General features: G+C 34.9%; 1 protein-coding gene across 1 annotated transcript in view; it reads right to left on the bottom strand.

The window, feature by feature from the left end:
- Positions 1 to 15,682, bottom strand: part of LOC147066403 (uncharacterized) — a 1,036,129-nt gene that overhangs the window by 735,961 nt on the left and 284,486 nt on the right. Inside the window, exon 2 of the mRNA XM_085955214.1 lies at positions 30 to 71. The gene's annotated coding sequence lies outside the window, so the exon portion shown is untranslated. The remainder of the gene's footprint in view (positions 1 to 29; positions 72 to 15,682) is intronic.

Raw genomic sequence — 15,682 nt, 5'->3', positions numbered from 1 at the left:
AAAGTTTATATGCCTCATAAAAAACTTACCACTGTATGGAAAACTGCTTATATAAATGCGTCCCGAAAACACTGCAAAAAAGAAAACACATAATAATTAGTTACTTTATTCTCCAAGCCTACAATCTACAATCTTTTTTAAAAATTTGTAGTTTCTCATCTTTTAAACAAACTTTTTACAAATTTAGTTTACTCATGATTTTTCTAGAATTCTTGAGGTTCAAAAATCGATCTATAAGCTGCAAAATTGACAATGACTAAAGTTTATATAAGTTTGTAGTATAATATAGGAAAGATTTCATTAAGTCAAATCATTAATAATTAACAACACAAACGATACGATTATATTTCTAAATATATCGAATTAAAATAGTAAGTGTTTTAACAAACCAATAAAATAGGTATCAAATAACAAAAATATTGTATCAAAGTCTTTTCTCAAATGAAAAATCCATCTATAAAAATAGCAATTTAGCAGTAAACGGGCGAGGAGGTGGGAATAAATCTAGAAATCAGTTTAACTTTACCCCTTCACAATCGATTCAATACAAATAACTACACATCGTTGATAACAGGTCTGAAGAAAATAAATTTAATAAGGACCTGAGGAGAATAAATTGATTATTAGTTAAGGCAGTCGCAATGGCCACGTTCAGCTCAGGTGTGCTTCTCCATGAAGTTTTGTTTTTGCTTTTTCTTTTGCTTGTACTCAAATGGCCAGAGGCGGGCGGGTGTTCAATAATTTAACTAAATATACTTAAAATTAAATACTGTTCCAATATTTAAACCTCAGATAATGTTAAATAAACAGATGTAGTGTTTTTTATATAAAATTACAATTGAAGCCAATTCCGAGAATAACAAGTCATGCTGCAATTTTCTCATCGTGATAAAAACTTTGGAAAAAAAATTAACCATATAGTAGCCCTATGCAATTTTATGAGATTATATTGAAGATGCCAATTATTTTCAAGCGTTTCAGTGATTAATTAGTGGCAGAGTAAAGTTTGTTTATTTTGTACATCACTCAATATTTACCGTAAGCAAGAATTTTTCATAATCTACGACATGTCATCCCTCACATAATAGGTTTTATAAATTATACCAAGTACTAAAAAAAATGGAAAAAGGGCCTGAACACAACTTTCCATTGTCGAATAGACGCGATAAAAATGTCAGTCAAAACCTTGGTAAAAATTTTAAAAGTTCCAAAATATTATTTATAACTATGTACTTATAGAAAATATAATGTTTGTCAATATATTATGAGGGAGGGGGTAAAAATAGCCCCGCTTACTATCTCGTCGAACTAAAACCACTCTTTACAAGACACTTGTAAAGCCAGTGCTCACCTACGCATCGGAAACCAGGACATTAACTCTGCGAAATGAACGAGCCCTGAACATCTTTAAAAGAAAAATTCTCCGCCGTATATATGGACCGATCAGGGATGGCACTAATTGAAGGAGAAGATATAATGCTGAGCTCTACGGGCTGTACGAAGATTGCAGCGCATTTCAATCAATTAATATTGGGAGACTGCGATGGCTAGGTCATGTGCACCGTATAAATGACAATGCACCGGCAAAGAGAGTGATATCCAGCAATCCAATAGGACGTAGAAGAAGAGGGAGGCCAAAGATTCGCTGGTTAGATGGAGCTGCCAGTGACTGCCGTATTCTGGGGGTACCAAATTGGAAAGCGGCCACACTGGATAGGGACAGGTGGAGGGATCTGTTGGAGAAGGCCAGAACCCACACCGGGTTAAATAGAATAGAAATAGGAAAAGAGCTAAATAGAATATAGAGTGAGAAAGGCTGATAAAATTTACCGACTATTACCTTTCGTGTATTAATGGCCTTGAAAGGTAGTGCCATTTTACCAATAAATGTATGGCGATAAACGACTCAATTCGTGTCAGCATATTGATCGGTGATATTACATAACTGACAGAAATTACAAATTCCTAATATCCAATTAAGGCAAACTCAGTAAATAGCTGACTGAAATTATTATTTCCGCGATATACATTTTTCCACATACTTAGTCAGCTATATCCGATGACGCAAACTCCATTATAGTAGTTAGCTCAACTATAATAATTATTTCCTAAATATTATTTTCAAGATTTTTTTTTGAGTGCGAGTACGTCAATAAATAGCGGCTCATAATTCATTAGACATGTAACTCGAATATAAGTCCCGGTCTGTTAGTATCTCAGTCTCTGTATCGCTCCGCACAACATCTCATTCTACCGAGATTCGGACCTCTGAACAGTATCATAAGTATTGTAACATAACTACTGTAACATACTCTTGCACAGACTGTTTACGCTGCAAATAAAACTCGCTCTATCCATCGGAGCAACCACCAAATCTCGACTTCCTTCATCCACCACACTCTGACACCCACAAAAATTATATTATAAAAGAAAAATAACTACATATATGACTACGGGTATATCAAAATACTATGAGTAAGTCTCTATATTCTTTTGCATCGAATACTGAACACGTCAATCAATTTTATGCAAACACTGGCCATTTAAAGGCATAGGCAATGTGAAGTGGTCACGCCAATGATGCCGTTGGGCACACAGAAAATGTAGCGATAAAAAGCTCAATAAAAGCGCAAGTGTTTCCCGGGTGTGTATCGAAGCTTCGGGCTTAAAGTTGCGAGGATTGTTGATATTCTGCGCGCGATTCGATACTCGTTACTGGCGCTAAACACAAAACAGGTATATAGGCGCCGCCGATGAACGAAAGAGTAGCGTCTATTTAATCAAAATACGACAAGGTAGAAAGTAAAACACTATTGTAATTTTCTTTATGTAATACAACATTATAAGAGCGTACTTCAGTGAAACGGCAAATAATTTTCAACAGCAGGTGCGACGAAATTTCTTACTAGTCGCCAATCGGAGACCGACAGTCGAGGTGCCCGCATGTCGATTAGTTTTGTCATGGCGTCGGATGAAAATATTCTTAAATCGTGTAAAGATGACTAAAAAACTTTACGTATGTACTTAAAAAAGAAAACATGTCAATGAATATACTATTATTATTAGTAATATAACAATAAACATAACATTAAATGGACGCATGCTGGATTTTTATGACAAATTATATATCGTTCGGCATGCGTCATTTGCGCAATCCGCGCATCGGCTAGCCACGATCTTTTTAGACCATGCCTCAACTGACGTATAGCCTTAACTGGCGTGCATAGACACGTCGGCGATTAGCTATCTGAAAATCTGACAACGGTGATATTATTTGTTAGATTTGGTTAGGTTAGGTTAGGTTTTTAGGTACTGTTCGGTTATACGGAATACAGCGGAAAACGCATTTTGAAAATAGCCGATAAACTGGATTATTTGTTAGGTTAACCTAACCTAACCTAAACTAACCCAAACTAACAATGCACATAAAATACAATGATTTTAGGGTACTTACTAAATCACAAATTAATAATCAGGAAAAAAAATTAGGACTAAATTCGGAAAATGTATAGCATTCACAGTCTGTGAACTGTCGTACAGCAACTAGCTTGTATAGTAAGAGTAAGAAAACAAACTGTGGGTCGGGGGCACTTGGGAATACGAAACTTCAGCTTGTGGGGTTTGTGGGGTGTAGCGGGGGTTTCGGTTTGCTTTAAAACAGATAACGACGACGCCTCTGATGTTTCACTTCATACAAAAAACAAAAGAGCCAAGATATGAAAACATTTTAAAAAGTTTTATCTAAAAATGTTGAAGAAATCCCTTTCTCCAAGCAGAACCTTTTATATAAGGAAGTGAAGCAGAAAAAATGGTTTATAATTTATTAGTTAACAGTTATTTTTTATTGTAGATTCACCAAATGCGCAAAAGAACAGCAAGACATATTTTGCAAGGCCTCATTGAGATTAAAACGGATTCTATTAAGTAATTTTTTTTTTTTTTTTTCAATTTCAATTTATTTTATTTATTTTACATATTGTGGACATAACAAATTTAAGACGTTGCCAACAAACAAAACGTTGCGGACAATAAATCAGAATTCAGGATATTTTATTAACATTAGATTTAAATTGAAAAAGAAATGGTTCTAATCAAACGAGTAAAATAAAAATACATAAGTAATATTTATAATATATTGCAAATATGCATTAACACCAGAAGAGAGAAGAAGAAAAATAAGAAAGTAAACAATGTTACTCAGTACATCACTAAAAATGTACCTATGTCTCTAGGGAGCGTATTTATTGATCTCACACCCTTCGCTAATGAGGCCTGATAGCTGAGCCTGTCGAGGAAACAGTTCTTATCCGGAAGAGCTCATGGCTGCGACCACGTAGCCAATTGACGGGCATATATAAATTTCAATTCTTTAGGACGTCAAGATTCTAAACCATCCCTCGTGATGAGCCAAATGTCTTAAGGGGGGACATGCTCGTCGAAGGTCAAAATTGAGTTTTTATTCTACTTTCAAACCATGATTCTGGACACTCCTTAAACTTTGTAGATAATCTATTTATATAATTTTGAAGCCTTATTATCCTTTATAGTTATTTTAAACATTTGATGACTGCACAAAGTATTTTTGTTACATAAAATAGTATTTTTTTAAACCTCTCGCTCTAATGTTTTGGAATATAGTCATATTTCGGTACATAACTGTGCAGTGGTGTTAGGATTTTTTACATTTATTAATTTTAAATGCATTTATAAAACCATTAGTATAATTTATTACGAGATAATTTTTGTAAAATATTCACGATAAAATATTATATTGATAATCTCTGTGATCCCAAATTTGACAAGAATTAGGCATTTTATTATTCAAAAAATCGGCAAGATTAACACATTTGAAGATGATTCTAAAGATACTTATTATAAGCTATGTCTTTGACCATTCAAATGTGATAAACATCTTATGAATAATAAAATGCCTAATTCTTGTCAAATTTGGGATCACAGAGATTATCAATATAATTTTTTATCGTGAATGTTTTACAAAAATTATCTCGTAATAAATTATACTAATGATTTTATAAATGCGTTTAAAAATTAATAAATATAAAAAATCTTAACACCACTGCACAGTTATGTACCGAAATATGACTATATTCTAAAACATTAGAGCGAGAGGTTTAAAAGAATACTATTTTATGTAACGAAAATACTTTACGCAGTCATCAAATGTTTAAAATAAATATAAAGGATAATAAGGCTTCGAAATTATATAAATAGATTATCTACAACGTTTAAGGAATGTCCAGGGTTATGCTCTGAAAATACCATAAAGCTCCATTTTGACCTTCGCTGAACATGTGGGCCGTCAAGAAATTTTATTCAGAATCTCGGGATCTCAGCATTTTCAATATCGGCATTTTCGGATCATAAAATCGAGCAGAACTATAAAGGATAATAAGGCTTCAAAATTATATAAATAGATTATCTACAACGTTTAAGGAGTGTCCAGGATCATGGTTTGAAAATACAATAAAAACTCAATTTTGACCTACGACGAGCACGTGGGCCGTTAAGAGCAGAATTGATCTGCGAGCTTCAAATGCCTTGAAGGCAGTCGAAAATTAATCGGTTAACAAATTATGGAAAGCAAAATAGTTATTTAGCTGTCAAAATAAAGTTATTACTAAATTTTAATTATAACATCCTTGTAGATGCTGATCAATTTTAATTTTTAATATTTTTAACGACTGACATATTGAGAAATGTTACAGACTGCGTTGAAAATATAATTTTACATTGGGTTACTAAGGAATTCTGCAATATTTATTTTTCTGTTACTTAAGAATCTTAATGATGAATATAATATTCTTAAATCTTGTATAAGTAAATTCAGTCTTCAATAAAAAAACAAACCTCTTGATTGTTTAGAATTATCGGGAAAAAAACTAGTAAACAGTCGTCTATCAGGAAATATTAAACATTTTATTTCAGATACTATGATGGTAGAAGCTTAATGGATGTGGTAATAAATAATTTCATTTGAAAGCTAGCATTACTTCGATAAAACGACGACGGAAATAAATAACGACTTTGTCAAGTGTTTATCCAACGCCGGGATGAATAATTTCTTCAGTATCCCGCCAAAAAAAATTAAAACGTTACGCGGACGCCAATATACATACATATATAATCGCGATATATCATTTCCTCTCACAAGTTTCCTAGCGTTGTCCTTGAAGAACAATAAAAAATAAGACGCACGCGTGAAACAAGCAGGCTCTCCGCGTAGCAGCCTCATCCGAGCGATAAAAATGGAAATATTCTCGGCAGTTGGAATTTCCGGCAACGCGGGGCGTTAGTCGTCGATCTATCATAACGAATTAAAAAGCTCGCGAGCGACGTTCCAAGTTCAATATTCACGGGGGGCTGGCCTGCGCCGGCAGTGGCGCTGCAAGCTTTTGTTTTCGCAGCGAAAGTTGTTTTCCGGAAGTACAACGAAAAGCGTGCCGCGGCGTTCAGTTTCTGCAATTGCAGGTGGATATTGCACAGAACATATAATTTCCCGCACGAAATAGAAAACAAGCTTTCAAAACACTAAAAGTAATTTTGTAAAGGGGAGACGAAACATCATAAAACAGATATATGTTAAACATGATTACTAATTGAATAAGGGTTTATATAGTTACATCTTAGGCGTCAACCCAATATAAATTCGATGAAATCTTTTCTATACGCATTGCATCAGTGTCGACAAAAGATATTTTGAAGTTGTGTCACTTTTAAAATATAATCCAGAATGTATATAAAAAAAAACTCAACCGCATTATGTCGACACCGATTTCAATGTGCAAAGAGACAACCTTCGTCTATAAAAAAACATATTTACGTTTAAAGCACAGAAACCGACCATGAGATATCAATTGCAGTGGCGGCTCGTCCATATGCACTGCGGACTGCAGCACACCCAAGCAAATTGAGAAAAATGTAATATAATATACAGAAATTTATGTATATTATATTATGAAAATATCAATATTATTTAAGCGTGTATTAAGCTCGCCCGCGTATCGATACATCCAATAATTATAATACACCGCGGTACTAATATCAGAAAGGGCTATTTACGATGGAATATGCTCGAGTGGGCGTACGAGGGGAGCGGGGCTCGCAGCTAGGAGCTTGGTCTGGCAATGCCACAGAAGAAGAGAAGGGTGGAGGGAGTTAGGGGAGGCCTTTATCCAGCAGTAGATGGACCCCGGCTGACCATGATAATTTTCACCGTATTAGCACCTCTGTACCGAATTTCAAGTGTCTTGCGAATCTTGCGATATCATTATATATACAATAAGCAATCGTTTATAAATATAAATTTGAGAATAACTGCACTTTCAAAACACGCGTCCCGGCTTACATCGTAGCCTAAACTCACCGGTATTGTTTGAAGTCATTGGACCCAAGAGTACCCTCAAACGGCTATGTGTTTAGGTTTAGGTCATCTGCGAAAGGATACTTGCGCAAACTCTAATATCAGTTTATCCTAATAGGATAGAGACGCGTTAGAAGGTGTGCTCTAGCGGTATAACACTACATTTTATTATGGCTCCCTATCTTTGTTTATAAATGCTATTTTTAACAAGAAGATGTAAAAGATTCATTGAAACGACGGTGCATTCATAATAAACATCTCTCAGGCTCTTAAAGAGGGCTGATAACAAAATTAAACAAAGGTACCATTATTATTCACACCCCTCAACTAAAATAGTATAATTTATCGTTTTTTTTCGTATGTATTATGTATGATAAACACTATCTTGACATTGCATACTCTTCATTGTTCATAACGAGTCTGGAAACAGTATTCACCTATGATGATTCGATCATAATTCGTAGACTACAATTTTTCTATTGGAAAATTAAAAATTTGTCATGGTAATGTTATTTTACAACGTTTTTATTAGCTCGTATTCTTGTTTTTTCCGGTGGTTGTTTGTCCAGTACAAATCTTGCAATCGATTTTTAATTAACTTCACAACTAGCTAGACATTTGAAACTTTAAGAATACATCAGAACACGATGCCAATGCATTCTTTTAATACTTTTAGCCATCTTTAAGCAGAATTGAATTCATTTTCAGTTAATTCTGTTTTGTATGGAAATTTATTTCAGAAAAATCCGTAAAAAGTAAATGATTATTATTGGTTGCTAAGAGGGTGGTCCTAGCAACTAAATTATTAATATATACTTGCGTTACTATGGAAATCAAAATGACATTTCTGTATTCTATATTTGTTTGTTTGTTTGTTTTTTGTTTACTTCATATCAAGTACAAGTTTGATATGTATATATTGTATATAAAAAGTTCTTTTTATCTTGTAATTATTTAATTTATTATGACATTACGAATTGTTTTAGATTTTCCAAAGCTGTTTCAAATACATTTAAATAAGTATATTTCTTTTGTAAAGTTTATTACATTGTGTAGGTATTTTGAATGTTTGATGCTGTAATGCTGTATGCATTCAAAACAAAATATTTGTTATATGCCCCTACGCGTTATGTCCAACATGCACCTTCCCATATCACCCTACGTTATTCTATGTTTCTCGATTGGCCCACTGCCCTCATTAAAAACTAACTTCTTTAACCGAGCAAACAGAAAGATGGAGTGACAAAAATATGTGTTGTTTTATGTATCTATATTTGGACACGCGAAACTTGTAAAGAATTAAGTTCTAAATAAGATGCACCGATAATTAAATTATAAAAATATTTATTAAAATCAAACCATAATAACATTCGCATTTAACACGGAAAATTAAGAATACCAAACATAGTTACAATGAAATTTACATCAAAAATAATCATAATGAAAATAATGAGTGTGCTTGCTACTCGGGTTTATTTTTGTCAGCAGCATTCTTAAGGCTATACAGTTGAGACATGGTCTAAAAAAATCGTGGCTAGGCGATGCGCGGATTGTGCAAATGACGCGTGCCGAACGAAATATAATTTGTCATAAAAATCCAACATACGTCCATTTAATGTTATCTTTATTGTTATATTACTAATAATAATAGTATATTCATTGACATGTTTTCTTTTATAAGTACATACGTAAAGTTTTTTAGTCATCTTTACACGATTTAAGACAGTGATATCCTGTGGGGGTAGGCAGATTGAGCGTCGCTTGGGGGCGGCAGTTACTCGAAGGGCGGCAAATCGAGTTACATCATTTGGAATATATAGAAATAGCTATCTACCTAAACTTAGTAATAGCGAAAATATCTTTCAATACAAAATAAGCTCACTGGTTTTGTCGGGTCCGCGATATCTAGTTTACTTCCGTTGCCGTTCGACGTCTTTGGTGACCAGAAACGACACGTGCAGTTTTGTGAATAATTAGTCTGATATTTTGTTAGTAATGTATCCATACAACACATTTCTTAGATATTGGACTCATGAAAGGATGATAAAAATAATGTATAAAAAATGAGGCGGCACTTTGGCGCTGCCTGTGGGCGGCATTTTATCTAGGGACGTCACTGATTTAAGAATAATTTTATCCGACACCATGACAAAAGAAATCGACGTGCGGACAAATCGACTATCGGTCTCCGATTGGCGATTAGTGAGAAATTTCGTCGCACCAACTGTTGAAAATTATTTGCCGTTTCACTGAAGTACGCTCTTAAATCACTGCGATTAGTCAGTTTCCTTTTGTAGTTAGATAATGGATTTGTGACCTCGCTGAACACACGTTCTACTAAATATAAAGAAGTATGTACGAACATTTTTAAGTATAGTCGTGTGCGTGTTTCTTGGTTCCAACGCTTCCTCATTCGTATTCAATGTCCCATGAATTAATCCAGTACCCCTTTGGGAAACACTATACTTACTAAGGGTTTACTTTTACAAATTTACGTGGATATGCGCATCTATTCTATACACAACACTGCTTTCGGCTGCTACGGCAGCTATCTAGGGTAGGTTTTTATCGAAGTGTTAGCACTTATTGTAACAATTACAATAAGTTAGGCGTCTAAACAGTCAAAACTGTCTATCTCTCTCTAAAATTTACCACAGCCAAAAGAGGTGCTGTTTAAACGTAGCACTTATTGTAACAATTACAACCAACTTATTGTAATAATTGCTACAATAAGTTATAATACTTCGATAAAAATCTGGTTACATGTGAGTTGTACGTATGCAGTTCATCGTGGGACACTTATTCGTGCGCCGCAGTACGTGAAACATGAGTTCGTATAACATTTTATCAAATGACTAGTTCTTCGTTGAACATTTCACCGTGGAATACATTTGTACGTATCTTACAAAATGCGGCGATAGTTTGCAAATAGTACTGTTCCAATTAGATTAACCCTAACCTAACCTAGTAAAGACATCTCATAAAATTCTACACATGTTGTAGCATACGTACAAATATACTCCTCGGTGAAATGTTCAACGAAGAACTCGTCATTTGATTAAATGTTATACGAACTCATGTTTCACGTACTGCAGCGCACGAATAAGTGTCCTGCGCTGAACTATTTACGTACAAATTTCCGGATACGTAAATCTACCCTAGATAACTGCCGTAGCGGCCGAAAGTAGTCTTGTGTATAGAATAGATGCGATGTTTTATAATTATTTAATGTATGCTATTATACCAAATTCAAAATTAAAAGCATTAAATCATTAAATATTTAATTTCATTTTCACTATTCGGAAACTGTAAATATCCGAAAAAAGATACGCTCAATTGGTTAACCAAAGACCGTTACTTCAATCAATCCATAATAGATACCTACAGATAGGAAGTATTTTTCCGCGGTGTATAAAAAAAATGCGCTAATCTCAATAAAACCCGGCATTTATTTTTATTAAATTTAATTTAACGCACGGCTAAGCCTCTTTTCTTCCGTTCGACTAGCTGTATTAGCCTTGTACCTATATTATTTCCGATGAAATAAAAAGTAAAAATAAAAACAAAATGAGACTGGAATAATATCGCGGTGCCATGGCCTCCGTGTGGTGTCAATGATACAACCCATTGACAGTATGACAATTCGACATTCCGGGAATTCCAAAAACTGAACGCGAAGTCGATAGTTAGTGATCCATTAGTACGCTACACAGTTGTGGAATTTTTATATCGACAGTATATTAAATATTTCATTTGTCTTTGAAAAATAAATTATTTTTAGTGCAGTGAGTTTTTCATCCCATGATAATGATTTGCTTCGACAACTTTAGTTTACCAATGCACCACCGGTCTTACTTCCACTCTCTCTAGGCGTATACCATGGCGAAACAAAAATTTGGAGGCCTATGAATGAAATCTCTTAGAAGCAACCTCCTGAAACATCCTTGTTCATCGGAGCTAAAATATTAATAAAACTGATAAACCATAATAATTTATTGCCCGATTATTCAAAGAATACAAGTGACATTATGTACATGCATGAAAAAAATTTATTATTTGAATAGCAACGTATTGATTACTACCCTTTCAAACATTTTTTAAACACAATTATTAAAAGAAATATAAATATTTTTTTAGTATAGCATAAATGTACCTCTTCTATGTTCTCAATTTAAATAGTATCTCTGGATGTACCTTATTTTGGTTATCTTGGATAGAGGAGACCTCTCGCTCGCCGTTTAAGATGGCGTATATTTTTTAAAGTGATCACTTAATCACAGTAAATAGGGTCGATCGCTTAATCTAATTTAAAAAGGTCATTCGATTCCTGTCAATCAATCGAATATATGCAAAACAAATTTGGTGGAACCACAGAGCAATAATACTAAAAAGAGATGGTATTGTCCGGCTATATGGAGCCTCTTTGCGTATGACGCACAATAGAACCCCATTTTTTATTATTAACTCACCAATGAAACCCATCTTGCGTCTCATTACGAATAACAAATTTAAACACAAAACAGTCAACCATCTTTTCTACTAACTAAAGATATTGAACAGCACTTTTATATTTCGCATAAAAAAGCATATTTCAGCAACAAGTACTGCCAATTTAGCCCTACACTCATAAGTCAAACCTATATTTACCGGCATCACGTCTAGCTTCACTTAGTCGATTATTCACATGTCCTATATCTTACGCTGACGCATATTGCGGAGATTATACGCGTACTGAATACTTTCTTACCCGCGCTCATGGTTAGTTTTCGTTCAAGCAACCAAAATGTATCAGGTTAATCCCACATCTTATGATAACAAACAACTGATTTTCTCATATATTTTATTTAGCGACGTAGATCAACAGAATCCTCAACGCTGGCATTTTCATTAACAAGCGCAATATCCGTTACCGGACATCTACGATCAACAGTTTCTCGAGCTGAGCTCAACCCGGTCACTGAGATTTTAGAGTTCTCATTTCCTAAGCAGGCGTCTCAGTTTAAGAAAAACACTACTTTTATCATTATTATTTTTATAGAATACATTTTGGTGGGCATCTCGACATTTAAAAGCACCTTTGTTTTTAAGTAGGTACTCACTATCTTCTTCACCATCTTTATCACAAAAAAAACCTGAAATGAACCTGGAATTCGCCAGCAAATGTAGAAATGCAGCGTTCTTCGCACTGAAGAGTATATTATTCATGCCCAAGCTACTATCCAAAAAAACAAAATTCCGAGTGTACAACGTGACCGAGAAACCAATTGCCCTGTAAGGGTGTGAAAAGTGGAACCTAACGGAGAAACAAGAGAAGATAGTGGAAGTAGTCGAACACAAAATTCTTCGAAAAATACACTTGAAACTGGTTAAAGAAAACCAAGGGGGTGGCGCACGTAACAATACTGAGCCCAATATAGTGAATGTCTTTAGGTCGCGAAGACTCAGATAGGCGGGTAAAAGAGGAAAGCTTGTGATAAAGATTTCAGAAAGACGCTTGTGTGCTTGAATCATGGCCCCACACGGAGGGGCTGACAGAGCTCTAGCCTAAAGACCCGGGCTCATGGGGGGGCGTGGGGTGGCGAGTCGATCAGATATATGAGATAAATACACATCACAAATTTACAGACATTTAGGGACATCAACATTTAAAAAATGAGATTGTAAGATGCAATTTGAGTGTTTTGTGTTGATACTTAATAACACCATAATTCAAGTAGATCTTTAAAACTACATAAAATTGCTAAAAATAAACCGACGGCCCTTACTTTTACCTCTAACACAATTTTGAAACCGCTTCTGTTGCGCGTCACACATGCCATTAAACCAAGCGATAGGTAGAGGGGCCCGCCAAAGATCCTTGCCGGGGAGCCGTTTTTGGATGTGGAGGCCATGGCTTGAATGTACTGTATCGCCTGCTTAACTAACTAACTTATTTTATCACGACTAAATCACGTACAAAACGTTGCCAATAAATGGTTTCAGTTAGAAAAAAGAGGTGATAAAATCCGTCTGTATGTAGACTAAGTATTGATAAGAGTGCGTACGCGAGGAAATCGTGGAAACGCCGAGTGGCTGAAAAACAAATTTGCGGGCGTATTCGTGCGTTAAATTAACCAATAAAATGTCTTCGGCACACGTCGGCATCAACCCGCTGGTATTCCCGGTATTGCGTAAAGCATCAAATCGCGGTTCACTTGTCTGACGTACGGGGGCCATTTTTATAAGCCGGATAAACCCGAGAGAAAATTTGACCCATTTTATATTCCCATCGATATTTTGTCTCGTTTCAACAGCTGACAGACAACCATGGCATATTATTGACAAGAAAACGTAACATGTTTTATTTTGACCAACGATGTGGTTTTATTTATATAGTAAGTTGGTTTTTTTTATTTATAAAAATAGAAACACTTCCGGTTTTAGTATTTATTGAGAGTTTACAGAGATTTAATCAATAATAAAAGAGACGGTACACGAAAACAGGTTAACAAGATAAGACGACTCGCTCGACTAAATAACCAGATGAACTTACCAAAGAATTAGTTCAGTTCAGGTAGGTATCACATTTGACAACGAGAAACCACCCTTGTCACTAGAAACGAATCTCGATAGTGTAAGGTGCTTAGTATCAAAATGGGGGACCTATATGACCAAAAGGGCTAAAGCTAATCAGACTAAGCTGACTGGCTGTAAGACTGTGAGAGATAAAAATTACGGAGTTAACATTGAGTTAAATCCTAATCCGTCTACATAGCGCTTGCGGCGTCCAGCCAATGGGCAGCGACATCTATGATTCGCTTTTCGAAGTCACGCCGCTACATTATTCCTTTATGTCCAAGGATCGTGTCCATGCTGAAATGCAGTCATTTTATATGCATCCAAGACTCACTAACCTTAGCTTTCCTCTGGGCAGAATGAAAGCTGCCTCCAGCAAACTTCTTCACTGTGTCGCTCCCCGCACAACGATGTTCTTTCACTGCTACGCCTTGCTTGAAGGCTATTCAATACCATCATTTCCGATTATCTGGCCCGCGACAAAAAAAAACCGAAAGACAGCAAAATGTTGCAATTTTGTAGCATTTAATTTGCAGCTTCATATTGTCAACTTCATGTTGTTGGCTTTTATTGTTTTTTTTTTTAACATCATCATCAGCCTGAATCTACCCACTGCTGGATGAAGGCCTCTTCAAGCTGCTTCCACTTCTCTCGGTCCTGTGCATTGCGTTGCCACGTACTTCCGCAGAACTTTATCATTTCATCGATCCAGCGGCCTCTAGGTCTACCTTGCGGACGTTTTGTACTTTTTGGATACCACTGGATTTGTCCAACGATTGTCTCTTCTTCGAGCTATGTGTCCATCCCATCTCCATTTAAGGCTTTTAATAAACTCTATTACATCGCAAACCCTTGTCTGCTTCCTTATCCACTCATTCATCTTTTTGTCCTTTCGCGTTATGCCCAGCATGCACCTCTCCATACCACGTTGTGCTACTCTAAGTTCCGATTTTAAGAAGATCATATGAGCCTCCACAGAGTAGAGGTTTGTATTAACAGATTTGTTCTTACAATAAATGAATGTTAGCCACTTGGTCTACCTATTAAGTCCATATTCTGACGCAGTTAATTTTTTTTAATACTTCTTCCACGTTTTGAATAGGTATGTGTATATGGAAATACACAGTTTTCCTAATAAAACAAACACATATTATTTGCTGTCCATAGTACCAACTTAATAATGAGTAATAATTGAGATATGTCAATAAATTTCGATTAAGACATCATTATTAGTATTATTACAATAAAAAAAATGCTTCGATTAATAACTCGACGCCAAGATTCGTTTTGCTAAATGATTTGCAATCAAATCAATTAAAACGTTTATAAATATTGTTTTTCGCTGTCAATCGTTGTCAAAAAATCCAAATTTACAGAAAACCATTTTCAATACACAAAATATTTTTAAAAAACCAGGAAAGGTAGTTATCTGTTATTATAGATAGCATCGAACGAATTTTCTATTTTGGAATAAAACCCCACTTTGATTTGATTTTTAAAAAACAGAATAAAAATATAATGTAACCTTGCTAACATATAAATATTTTTTTATGTGGATTTTGATTTGGATAAAATCTATAAACTGTCATGAATTACCCCCTAGTAAACTATGAATCTGTTGAATTGGTTAGAACAGTTCATAGACTTTTCCAATACTCAATTTATAACATGTTTAACTTGAATATTATATGTATTATACAAACTTATGGCATGTTCTCATTCAGTTATCAATTGATCAAAATATCC

Source organism: Rhyacophila brunnea, unplaced genomic scaffold (genome assembly GCF_057557595.1).
Source record: "Rhyacophila brunnea isolate RB1 unplaced genomic scaffold, BYU_Rbru_1.0 scaffold_5, whole genome shotgun sequence".
NCBI classification, from domain to species: domain Eukaryota; kingdom Metazoa; phylum Arthropoda; class Insecta; order Trichoptera; family Rhyacophilidae; genus Rhyacophila; species Rhyacophila brunnea.
Note: the sequence above shows the minus strand (reverse complement) of the source record. Positions and strands in the feature narration are given on the sequence as shown.